At 41.3% G+C, this 9594-nt stretch overlaps 1 non-coding gene across 1 annotated transcript; it reads right to left on the bottom strand.

Annotated features, from left to right (window-relative positions):
• Nucleotides 1–3140: 3140 nt before the first annotated feature.
• Nucleotides 3141–3247, bottom strand: LOC125579340. The gene has a single exon (XR_007317351.1). It is a non-coding gene; the product is annotated as a small nucleolar RNA R71 (small nucleolar RNA).
• Between the last annotated feature and the right edge of the window lie 6347 nt (nt 3248–9594).

Below are 9594 nucleotides of genomic sequence, written 5' to 3'. Positions count from 1 at the left end.
AGTCATCTTGCTTCATATTGAGAGAGAAAGATCATTACTTTATTGTATTAGCTTATTAGTTCTTAGTTCATACCATCTTTAAAACTGGATTGCACTTAGCTTAAGCATGAACTTGCATTTCCTTTGCTTTAGAATCACCTAGGATTGGTTCGATAATCTTTTATACTACAACATTTAATTAAGAGCCTTGAAAATTCCTAACATCAATAATCGAAGTGTGGGGAGCAGGAGCCTACATGTTGCAAGATAGCAAAGGTAAAATACAACCTAACTACTGGAACGCCTCGCACCTCAAAGCTTATCATTTTTAAAAACGATCTCTGGATCATGATTTCTATTGCTTTACTATATACTATTTAAGAACAATGGTTTCCTACTCCTATGTATGCTAAACGTCTAAGGACAAAGCTCTTATAATAAAATAGTTCCGACTATAAGAATAGAAGAAAACCACTATACTTAAAGGGGCATAAGAGCTGGATCAGGTCCCAGGAGACCTCTGATCCTCGCCAACCCTTACCAAAAAAGTGGCATGTCCACAGAAAAAACAAATGGGTATGAGACATAAAGTAGGAATGGGTATGCGCAAGCTTGAGTATGCTGTCAAAACTATCTAAAGCCCCAGTGCAGCCTAAAGCGCATCGGAGTCCCTAGAATATCACATGTGAAAAGTACCTGTATTAAAACGCCATGTGCTACACAATACAGCGAACACATGGTATAATTGCAAAAGTACTATGAAATACAGGGAGCAAAAGTGCAAAATTACGGAACACATTAAAATTCCTGGTTCTTGATACCACTCAAATTACCCTAACGAGTGAATTACTCTCTCAAATAAGAGGTTCAGTTGCAGTACTTAGGGATCGAATCCACAAGGAGCTAGGGAACCTATTAAATCTAGTAAGTAATAGACCATAGATTTTACCCACTTTTAGCCATGGTTTATAAGTGTTTTAATATATATTTACTACTATATAGAGTATATTTAGAGTGTTTACAGGTTCAGGTACGTTTTGGAGAAATATGGTGATTTTGGAGTATTTTGAGGTGAAGAACTGCACAGACGCATCAGATGTTTAGCTATATATGGAGACCTTCCCACCATTAGATTGGGCTTATCTTTGGACACAAGATATAGCTTTGCGTTACCTTTCCAACGCCACCAGTTTAAGGCCAATCAGCATCCTGTAGCAGAAGTTATGCCCGTTGTACTGAAAAGTGGTCAGTCTGCCTCGCGAGAGGGAGCTGTCAAGAAGAGGAACGTATGTCGATCGATGCAGAATTCTTGACATTGATCGATGTGGATGCCAGAATGCGGGCCGAGCATATTTTATGACAAATTTAGGCCCAGAAGTCGTCACCACATATTACCAATATATGCTGGACGACAAGAAACCTTTTTTTAATGTTTTCTAAGCCATTGTTGAGGGCTATGCTTCATACTATTCTGGAGAGAGAGAGCTTAGGATTGGAGAGAGAGATATTTACACTTTGGGAGATGGAATATCTTGAGCTCCCTTTGTATCTTTACTCTATTTTGTTTATTTATCAATTGCAATATTATTCAGACCATCATAACCATGTCTTTTATGAATATGTTTGAGTAATCTCATTGTTAGATTTTGGTTTCTCATATAGGTTTATATATGTATTGCTAGCTTTAATTGTTGTTAGGGTGATTTAATTAGTTGTTCATCTAGTTGTTCTTATTACTAAGCTTAGGGTTGATAAATCCTAAATCTTAGATCTTAGGATTAATTGAGATCAAGCCATTGCTTGACTCAATACCTGAAAATTAGCTAGTGTGATCTAACTGACTGGATGCAGACGAGAGTTGGTCTAGTGAGTTAGAGAATATAAATCAAACCTGTCCGTAAAGCCTTCTGAAAGAAATATCGATCGACGCAGCGATAGCCCTGTCGATCGATATTTTGAAAGGTGTATCGATCGATATTAATAACGGATTATCAATCGACACTTTCTCGTAATTAACATATGAGAGTTGAAATCCGAGATCCAGATTAGACAATCAAAAAGATTATTCTTAGTTTGAATTCAAGAACAATTAATATCAATAAACCCCTAAAAATCTACCTTAAGTATTGCTTATCGTATCTGAGAACATACCTAAATCTAGCTATTCTCCCAACTGTCAACAACCTCAAAACAAACCAATCGAGCAATAAATTTGCTCACCAATTCATTTACTGCTTTAAAACCTATAAACCAATTAATCTAGATTATTTCAAGACCATAATCTACTGTGTAATCCTAGAGTCTCTGTGGATTCGATCCCTAAGTACTACATATGAACCTCTTATTTGAGAGAGTAATTCACTCCTTAGGGTAATTTGAGTGATATCAAATTTGGAGCCGTTGCCGGGGATTCTTTCTTTTTACCATTAGATTAATTTTAGAATATAGTATAGATTTTGTTACTGAATCTGCTAAAGTTTTCCCTCTTTCCCTGCTGACACATGTAGTTAAGATGGAAGACATGAATTTTGTCCCAAAATCGATCGACGCTCAGACAACAACATCGAGCGACAGATCAACAAAAAAATCGATCGAAACTCCGCTACCAATATCGATCGACGCCATCCTGCCGGAAGCAAGTAAGTATGTTCTTACATGTTTCAATAATGAAAAAGTAGTTCTAGGAAATCAAAAAGGTCGAGTATACCATGCATCAAACCAAATTAATTATAGACATAGGGCTCTGATTCCTATTGGAGTAGCTGCTGTTTTGGATGCTGGACCGGAGCATCACCAAACGCTTGGAGATTACAACAGACCTGATCGATTCTACACTAACAGGTATGCGATCCGTCCTCCAGCAATTCAAAGAAAAGACTTTGAACTGAAACCCAAATATTTATCTCTAGTAAGTCAGCACCCCTTTCATGGTCTTCCTAATGAAAACCCCATAGACCATATCAAAGCACTTGAGGACTTTGTGTCTAACATCAAGGTGCATGGAGTCTCTGAAGACTACCTATTTTGCAAACTCTTCCCGCACTCCCTTGCTGGAGATGCGAGGCACTGGCTGAAACAATTGCAGCCATGATCTTTGACTTGCTGGAGTGATATCAAAAGCGTCTTCCTCAACAACTTCTTCGATGATGCACGAACCGAGGAGTTTTAGGAATAAGATCTATAATTTTTCTCAAGGCACTACAGAAGCTTTTAATGCTTCTTGGTTGAGATTCAAAGCCTACCAGCGAGACTGCCCACACCATGGTTTTCCCGAAATCCAGCTACATAATATTTTCTTCAGAGGTCTCCACTGGACATACCAAGCGACTTTGGACGTTGCGAGTCAAGGGAACTTCAAAACCAAGACACCTGAAGAAGCTATAAGGCTCATTGAAAATGTGGCTTCAAGCACTAGTGCCAAAGACTGATCTCGAGAGGAGGAAGATCGCCGAGAATTCAAATGGAGATCGGATATCTGAGGTGAAAGAAACGTCATATTTAGCTCATGCTTTTGTGATTGGAGATGAGCAAGTTCGGTTTAACGAAGAGAGTCAGGCCTTGCTACTTGAAGGAGATGCAGAAGAGCATGTAGACCTCATCGATGAAACTGGCTTTCGCAAACAAAGACTTGCCGATCAGCAGCGAAACATGAGCTTCACATGGACCTACGAGGCAGGACAGACTCATAGGAGCAAGCTGGAATCTATGATTGGTAAGGTTCTAAAACGCCAGAAGAAAATGAGTGTGTTTCTCGATGAAAGATTGGATTCCGTATATTCTGATTTACATGATAAGTTTGAAACTTTGAGTGAGTGTGTCAAGAAATTGGATAGATAAGTTGTGCATAACTTTGGGTTTGTCAGAAGGGATGAAGGATACCTTCCTGGAATGCCTGACACCAACCCGAGACGCCAAGTTTGCATTGTGTTACTAAGAAGCAAAAAACGCCTTTCCCCGAGAGCTGTAGAAATTACTTCTGCAAATAAAACGCCATGAAGCTGAAAAGGAACGATTAACCTCGATGAAGAAGAGGAGGAGTCGGAAGAAGAAGTAGAAATTGATCGACAAGAAGGGAATAATGTCGATCAAACGACTACGGTAAATATCGATCGACATAATGAAAACAATGTCGATCGACAATCGACTCCTGCCACGCCAGCGGTAGAGAGAGTGTATAGGACTTTGCCACCCTTTCCTCCCAACAAGACGCAAACTAAGAGAGAACTGGATAAAGCGATCTGCAAGAAAGCATTCGATAAAATCACGTTGGAAATGCCACTAAGTGATGCCATAAAATTATCATATTCGATTAAGAAATATGTAAAGGACATGGTATCCAACAGCTTCGCAGCTGCTGAACACAGCGTCATGATGGTTTCAGAGGAAGTCAGTGCAATAATCCAAAGCGAAACCCCGATCAAGAGACCTGATCCCGGTAGTTTTGTTCTAGATTTCAACATACGAGATAAGAGTTTTCCGTGATCCCTTTGTGACCTAGGATCCAGCGTGAATCTGATGCCACACTCTGACGTGATATCCCTGGGATACGACGAATTCAAACCCACCAAAATAACTTTGGTTCTTGCTGATAGATCCGTTAGAGTACTTGAGGGAGTACTAGATGACGTGCCGATAAGAATTAACGACTGTCACGTACCAACGGATTTCATTGTGCTGAAATACCAGAATGAAGCAAGAGATCCCCTCATCTTAGGTAGACCATTTCTAGCTACCACTGGTGCAATCATCGACATCATGGAAGGTCGGATATGTTTAAACATTGGAAACATTTCAATGACCTTCGATATGGAAAAACTGATAAAACAACCCTTAACCGATAAGCAAGCCTCTTACATGGACGATATTTCTGAGTTGGTCGAAGAATCCTTCATAGACCTATGCTCAGTTGACCCCCTGGAAAAAGTGCTCACATCTGCCAAAGAGGAAACATTTAGCATCGACACCAGAGCTGATGAATACGCACGATTAATGGACGCAAGTGTAGAAATAGAAAATTTCGATGACATGGAGGAGGACGATTTGGAAATCAATGTCGATCGATATTTAAAGGCCACCGTCGATCGACAACCATCCCTGTGGGAACCGAAATTCGCACTGTCGATTTCCGTTTAAATAAGGAAACTAGGAAAACCCTAATTTCCCAGAAGTCCCGGATCTCTGCGAGAGCCAACGACAAGTGACCAAATATATGCAGAAATCATGAAAAGATAACAAACGAGTTTAGAGAAAACAATAGATCTTATTTCGAGTCCGCGTAAGAGCGTTGCGATCATTACAAGAGATCATGAAAGCTTTGGCCGCAAAGGCTGTCAGCGAGTTACTTAGTTCTAGCGGCCTAAAATCTCAAACCTAGTTGAGTCGCAGCTCGATAACAAAAGACGAAAAAGATACATAAAAGGTTTTTGATTGGTTTCGGACTGAACCTTGTTAAAGGCTGCCTACGTACCCCTTTCGAGGATCAAGCCGAACGTAGTTCAATTGATAGAGCTGGACAAGAGATCGAACTGCCTGGGCGAGTTCGTCTAGTAATTGAGTGCCAGTCATAGAAACCGAACTTGTCGAGAATAAAGCCTAAAGTTTCTAAGTGCAGAGAATTCTGAATCTAAAAAGTTCTCCCCATGCGCGCCAAGCGTAAACCGTCATACGGTTTATGGGCTTTTGGTTAAGAAATCGTAAGTTGGGCCTCGAGTCGTGTCTTAGGTCCCTTTGGGCCGTCTTCCGACTCGAAACGTTTATTACGACTTCTTTCGATAAGGAACAAACTTTCCACGGTTTTTACCGCAAAGTTTGATTGATGTCTTAGAATGGTCGGAAGACATGAACTTAGTTCGCTACGGTCTTCGGGAGATAGCATCGTAGGATAGACGAGAATGCATGAATTGGTGTCGTATCGACGTTTCGGAAGAGTTCGGTTGCTACGTAACGACCGAACAGCACGCACGCTCGGTCGCTACGTAGCGACCGAGCTTGGCTGAGCTCGGTCGCTACGTAGCGACCGAGCGAGACGGACGCTCGGTCGCTACGTAGCGACCGAGCTTGGCTCGAGCTCGGTCGCTACGTAGCGACCGAGCCGGACGGACGATCAGTCGCTACGTAGCGACCGATCTTGGCTGAGCTCGGTCGCTACGTAGCGACCGAGCGAGACGGACGCTCGGTCGCTACGTAGCGACCGAGCTTGGCTTGAGCTCGGTCGCTACGTAGTGACCGAGCGGGACGGACGCAGCGACCGAGCTTGGCTCGAGCTCGAACGCTATGTAGCGACCGAGCGGGACGGACGCTCGGTCGCTACGTAGGGACCGAGCTGTGTACATGCTTGGTCGCCGCGTAACGATCGAGCTTGGCTTGTCCGTGGTCCGATTGCCGTACTCGAGCTTGTCCGCGGCCGAATTGGATACATGTATGTTTCCTTCGTACAATCGGTATTGAGATTTGATTGAGGTTTGAACAAGATTTTACCGCAAGGCTCTTTGTAAAGATATCTTTACGAAGATTACTTTTTCGTAAAAACGTTCATGCTGATTTTTACGGACTTTCAGGCATTGATTCCGTCGTGACCGATTTTGACCCCAACAGTTAGCCCCCCAGCTCGTTAGAACCATGACCTTCTAGCAAGAGGTTCTAGCGAGTGGCTTGGCAAGTTAGGAAAGTTAGGTGAGTTAGGCGGAATTAATGGTTGAAAAGGTCTATGGTAAGTGATCTTCTCGCTCTCCTAAAAGTAGAAAACGCGATAAGATTGGGGCTGCGCCTAATGACGGCTGCCTACGTACCCTTTTTGAAGGGATCAAGCCTTTCGTAGTTCGTCTTGGAGTTAAGGTTCTGAGGGAAGACTACGAGTTGTCATCTCGTAATCTAACTCTATGTGAACTGCTATATCCGTACTCTGTTTCGAGAGTTTTCCGCAGTGTGTAAACTTGCGGGATTTCTGAAGATTCTCGAATAATGGCAAAGAGACAAATTTTGGGATCTCGTATCAGGGTGTTTGATACTATGCCTAGAGATGTTAGAGACCAGTGCGCTGGGTTTAGGGCAAGACCTAGGTTTACTCCTAGTTTTAGAGGGTGCAATGACTAATTCGACTTACGTATCTCGTTTCAGTTTCATCCTGATTTCATACCGATTTAAAGTCCGCGATAGGTTCTCGGCTTATACGACTTGTATGGTTTGAATCGAGCATCTCTCCGGAGATCGGAAGTGCTGGACCAAAATTTCGGATTTCTTTTATAGCGCTATTATCCTTGTGTCAGATGTACGAAAATCATCTCTACGAGATGGCTAAGTCTGTTTAGGACGTTGAGAGTTTGTTGTGATCAGCAACAAACTTAATGGTAAAAAATACCGTTTCGAGTCTTCGCGAGGGATATGTTTTGAGAAGATGTTAGTGCGTATGACTGTCTGGTCTTCCAAGAAAATGTTTTTATCGAGGAAGGAAATTTCGTCGAAGAACGAATCTTCAGTCGTCTGCGACGTCTCGCGATGCTGAAGATTTGCTATTCTTTCGGGCTTGAAATGTTCGCGGGCTTGTAAATGTTTCACGATGTTGCAAGGGTTTAGTCTTAGGCCTGCGTTTGAGAAACATTCTGGTTTGACTACGAATGTTTGCAGCCAAAATTGTTGTTCCTGTTTGGATGCTAATAGTTTTATTTGCGATCGAGGAATTATGACTGAGGTGTCATGTAAATTTTTCCATGGGAACAGGCGTTTTCCTTCATAGTGTTTTGTGAAGTGCTGGTCTTCCGAGATCTATTTCGTGGATTCTTTAGGATGTTTCGTATAGCTCTAGGAGCTTTGTTATGAATTTTTCCTTACATGCCGCGTATTACGGTTAAAACGTTGCGGGCTTGAAGGAGCGTATTGAACTTGGTCAATTTTTGAAAAGTTTAGATTTTCCGTTAACCGTTTGGTTGTTAGGACTTAGTTTCGTTACGGAAAATTTATCATATGATTTCCGACTATGGGCTATACGATAATTTATCATATCATATAACCGGTTTTACGAAGGTTGTAAATCATTGATATGTATACATATGTCAAAGTAGCGTTGTTTCTGCGGGTTTTACAAGAAACGTTCCTGCTGTGATTTTGATCTTAGGTGAAAGTTGGTTGGAGTTACTCATGGAGTGTTACCGAAGTTTATTTCAATACGATCTAGTCGCAGAACGTTTTTCATAGGTTTTTTGAGAGGATTCTCATGACACATTCGTTTTTTAAACGAATTGGTCAACCAGAGGTGGATCTAGCTAACCATCGGGAGGAAAGTGCTCCTTTTAACGTGCACGACGCTACATCTATTCTCGAGTTTTCTTCGTCGCAAATGTTTTCGATGCTTTTCCGTGACTTATTTGGTACAACGGAAACTGAAAGAAATGCTTTGGTGATTGAAGATTTCTCGTAAAATTTTTTAAAACGAAACTGGCTTTTTGAAGCCGAAAAAGGCTTCAATACTTTGGCTAATCGTCGAGTTTCATTTTGATATTGGTACAAGTTTTCTGTACGCATGATTGCGACAAGAAATGATGTATAGTTTTTGAGATTATGTTCATGATCGTCTGGATATGTTCCTAGCGTTTAGACGAATATTAAGATTGTCGTTTTCCTATTCTTGACGATTTGCAGAAGTTTTTGAAGCTTGGGAGTATACGAGTATAGTATACATACCTACTCCTCCTTTTTTTTTTACGAAAGAAAACGGTTGAACCGATACTTTGAAGGGTTGCGTACGTTTCCTCTTATGATGTTTGGAATGATCGATAATTCGGGACGATTTATAGACGACGCTTGGACTGTGATTTGGTTGTTTCCACGTTGACGACTTGGGATATGTCGGTTCCGAGAAAATTGCCAGAAACGAATCGGTTTTAAGACGACGTTCATGTCTCTAACTTTTTCTCTCTTTAGGAAGCGAGCTTGATATGCGTGGCGATCGTTTCTCGACTTTCGGAGAGTTTAGATCGGTTTGCAAGATCTGGATGAACCATTATGGAACAATATATCGAGACAGGAAAAATCGCTTTAAAACTTAGTTCGCTAGACTATCCGCCTAGGTTTTACGTTCCCTAAATTTCTATGGCAGCCTCAAAGTAATTTCCTACAAAAATTCCAAGTCTGATTTCAAAAAATTTCAAGTTGGAAATACCTTAGTTCTCTCGAATATGCAGTTTTGTCTCTTCTCAGTTTTGCTTGCTCAAATCCCTTTCCTCTTCTCGTGTATGTTCGCCATTTCCGATATTGGTGTTTATCCTTTGAAACTTGACATTTATCTTCCGAACTTGACTGTTATCTTCTCCTTAGATAAGATGTCGATTTTTGTAAAAAGGTTCAACATAATCGTATAGTTAAGGTGGCTAAGACGTTAAGTTAACCATTGCCGTTTTATACGATTAATCTGAATTCATGCGAGAAAACAAGTCTTTGCGGTTTTTTTATCGTAAAATTTCAATGGTAACTCCGATAGAAACAAGAGACGTTTCGATCGAGATTTGAAGGAGAATACAAAGCTGGAGGTAAGGGCGAGTAGGAGCAAGCGGAGGAGTTTAGACGAGTCTTATTTGTTTCTGTTGTAAAATCTCGACGGAAACTCCGATTGAGACGAAACGA

The sequence above is a fragment of the Brassica napus genome, chromosome A1 (assembly GCF_020379485.1).
Source record: "Brassica napus cultivar Da-Ae chromosome A1, Da-Ae, whole genome shotgun sequence".
Classification (NCBI taxonomy): Eukaryota; Viridiplantae; Streptophyta; class Magnoliopsida; order Brassicales; family Brassicaceae; genus Brassica; species Brassica napus.
Note: the sequence above shows the minus strand (reverse complement) of the source record. Positions and strands in the feature narration are given on the sequence as shown.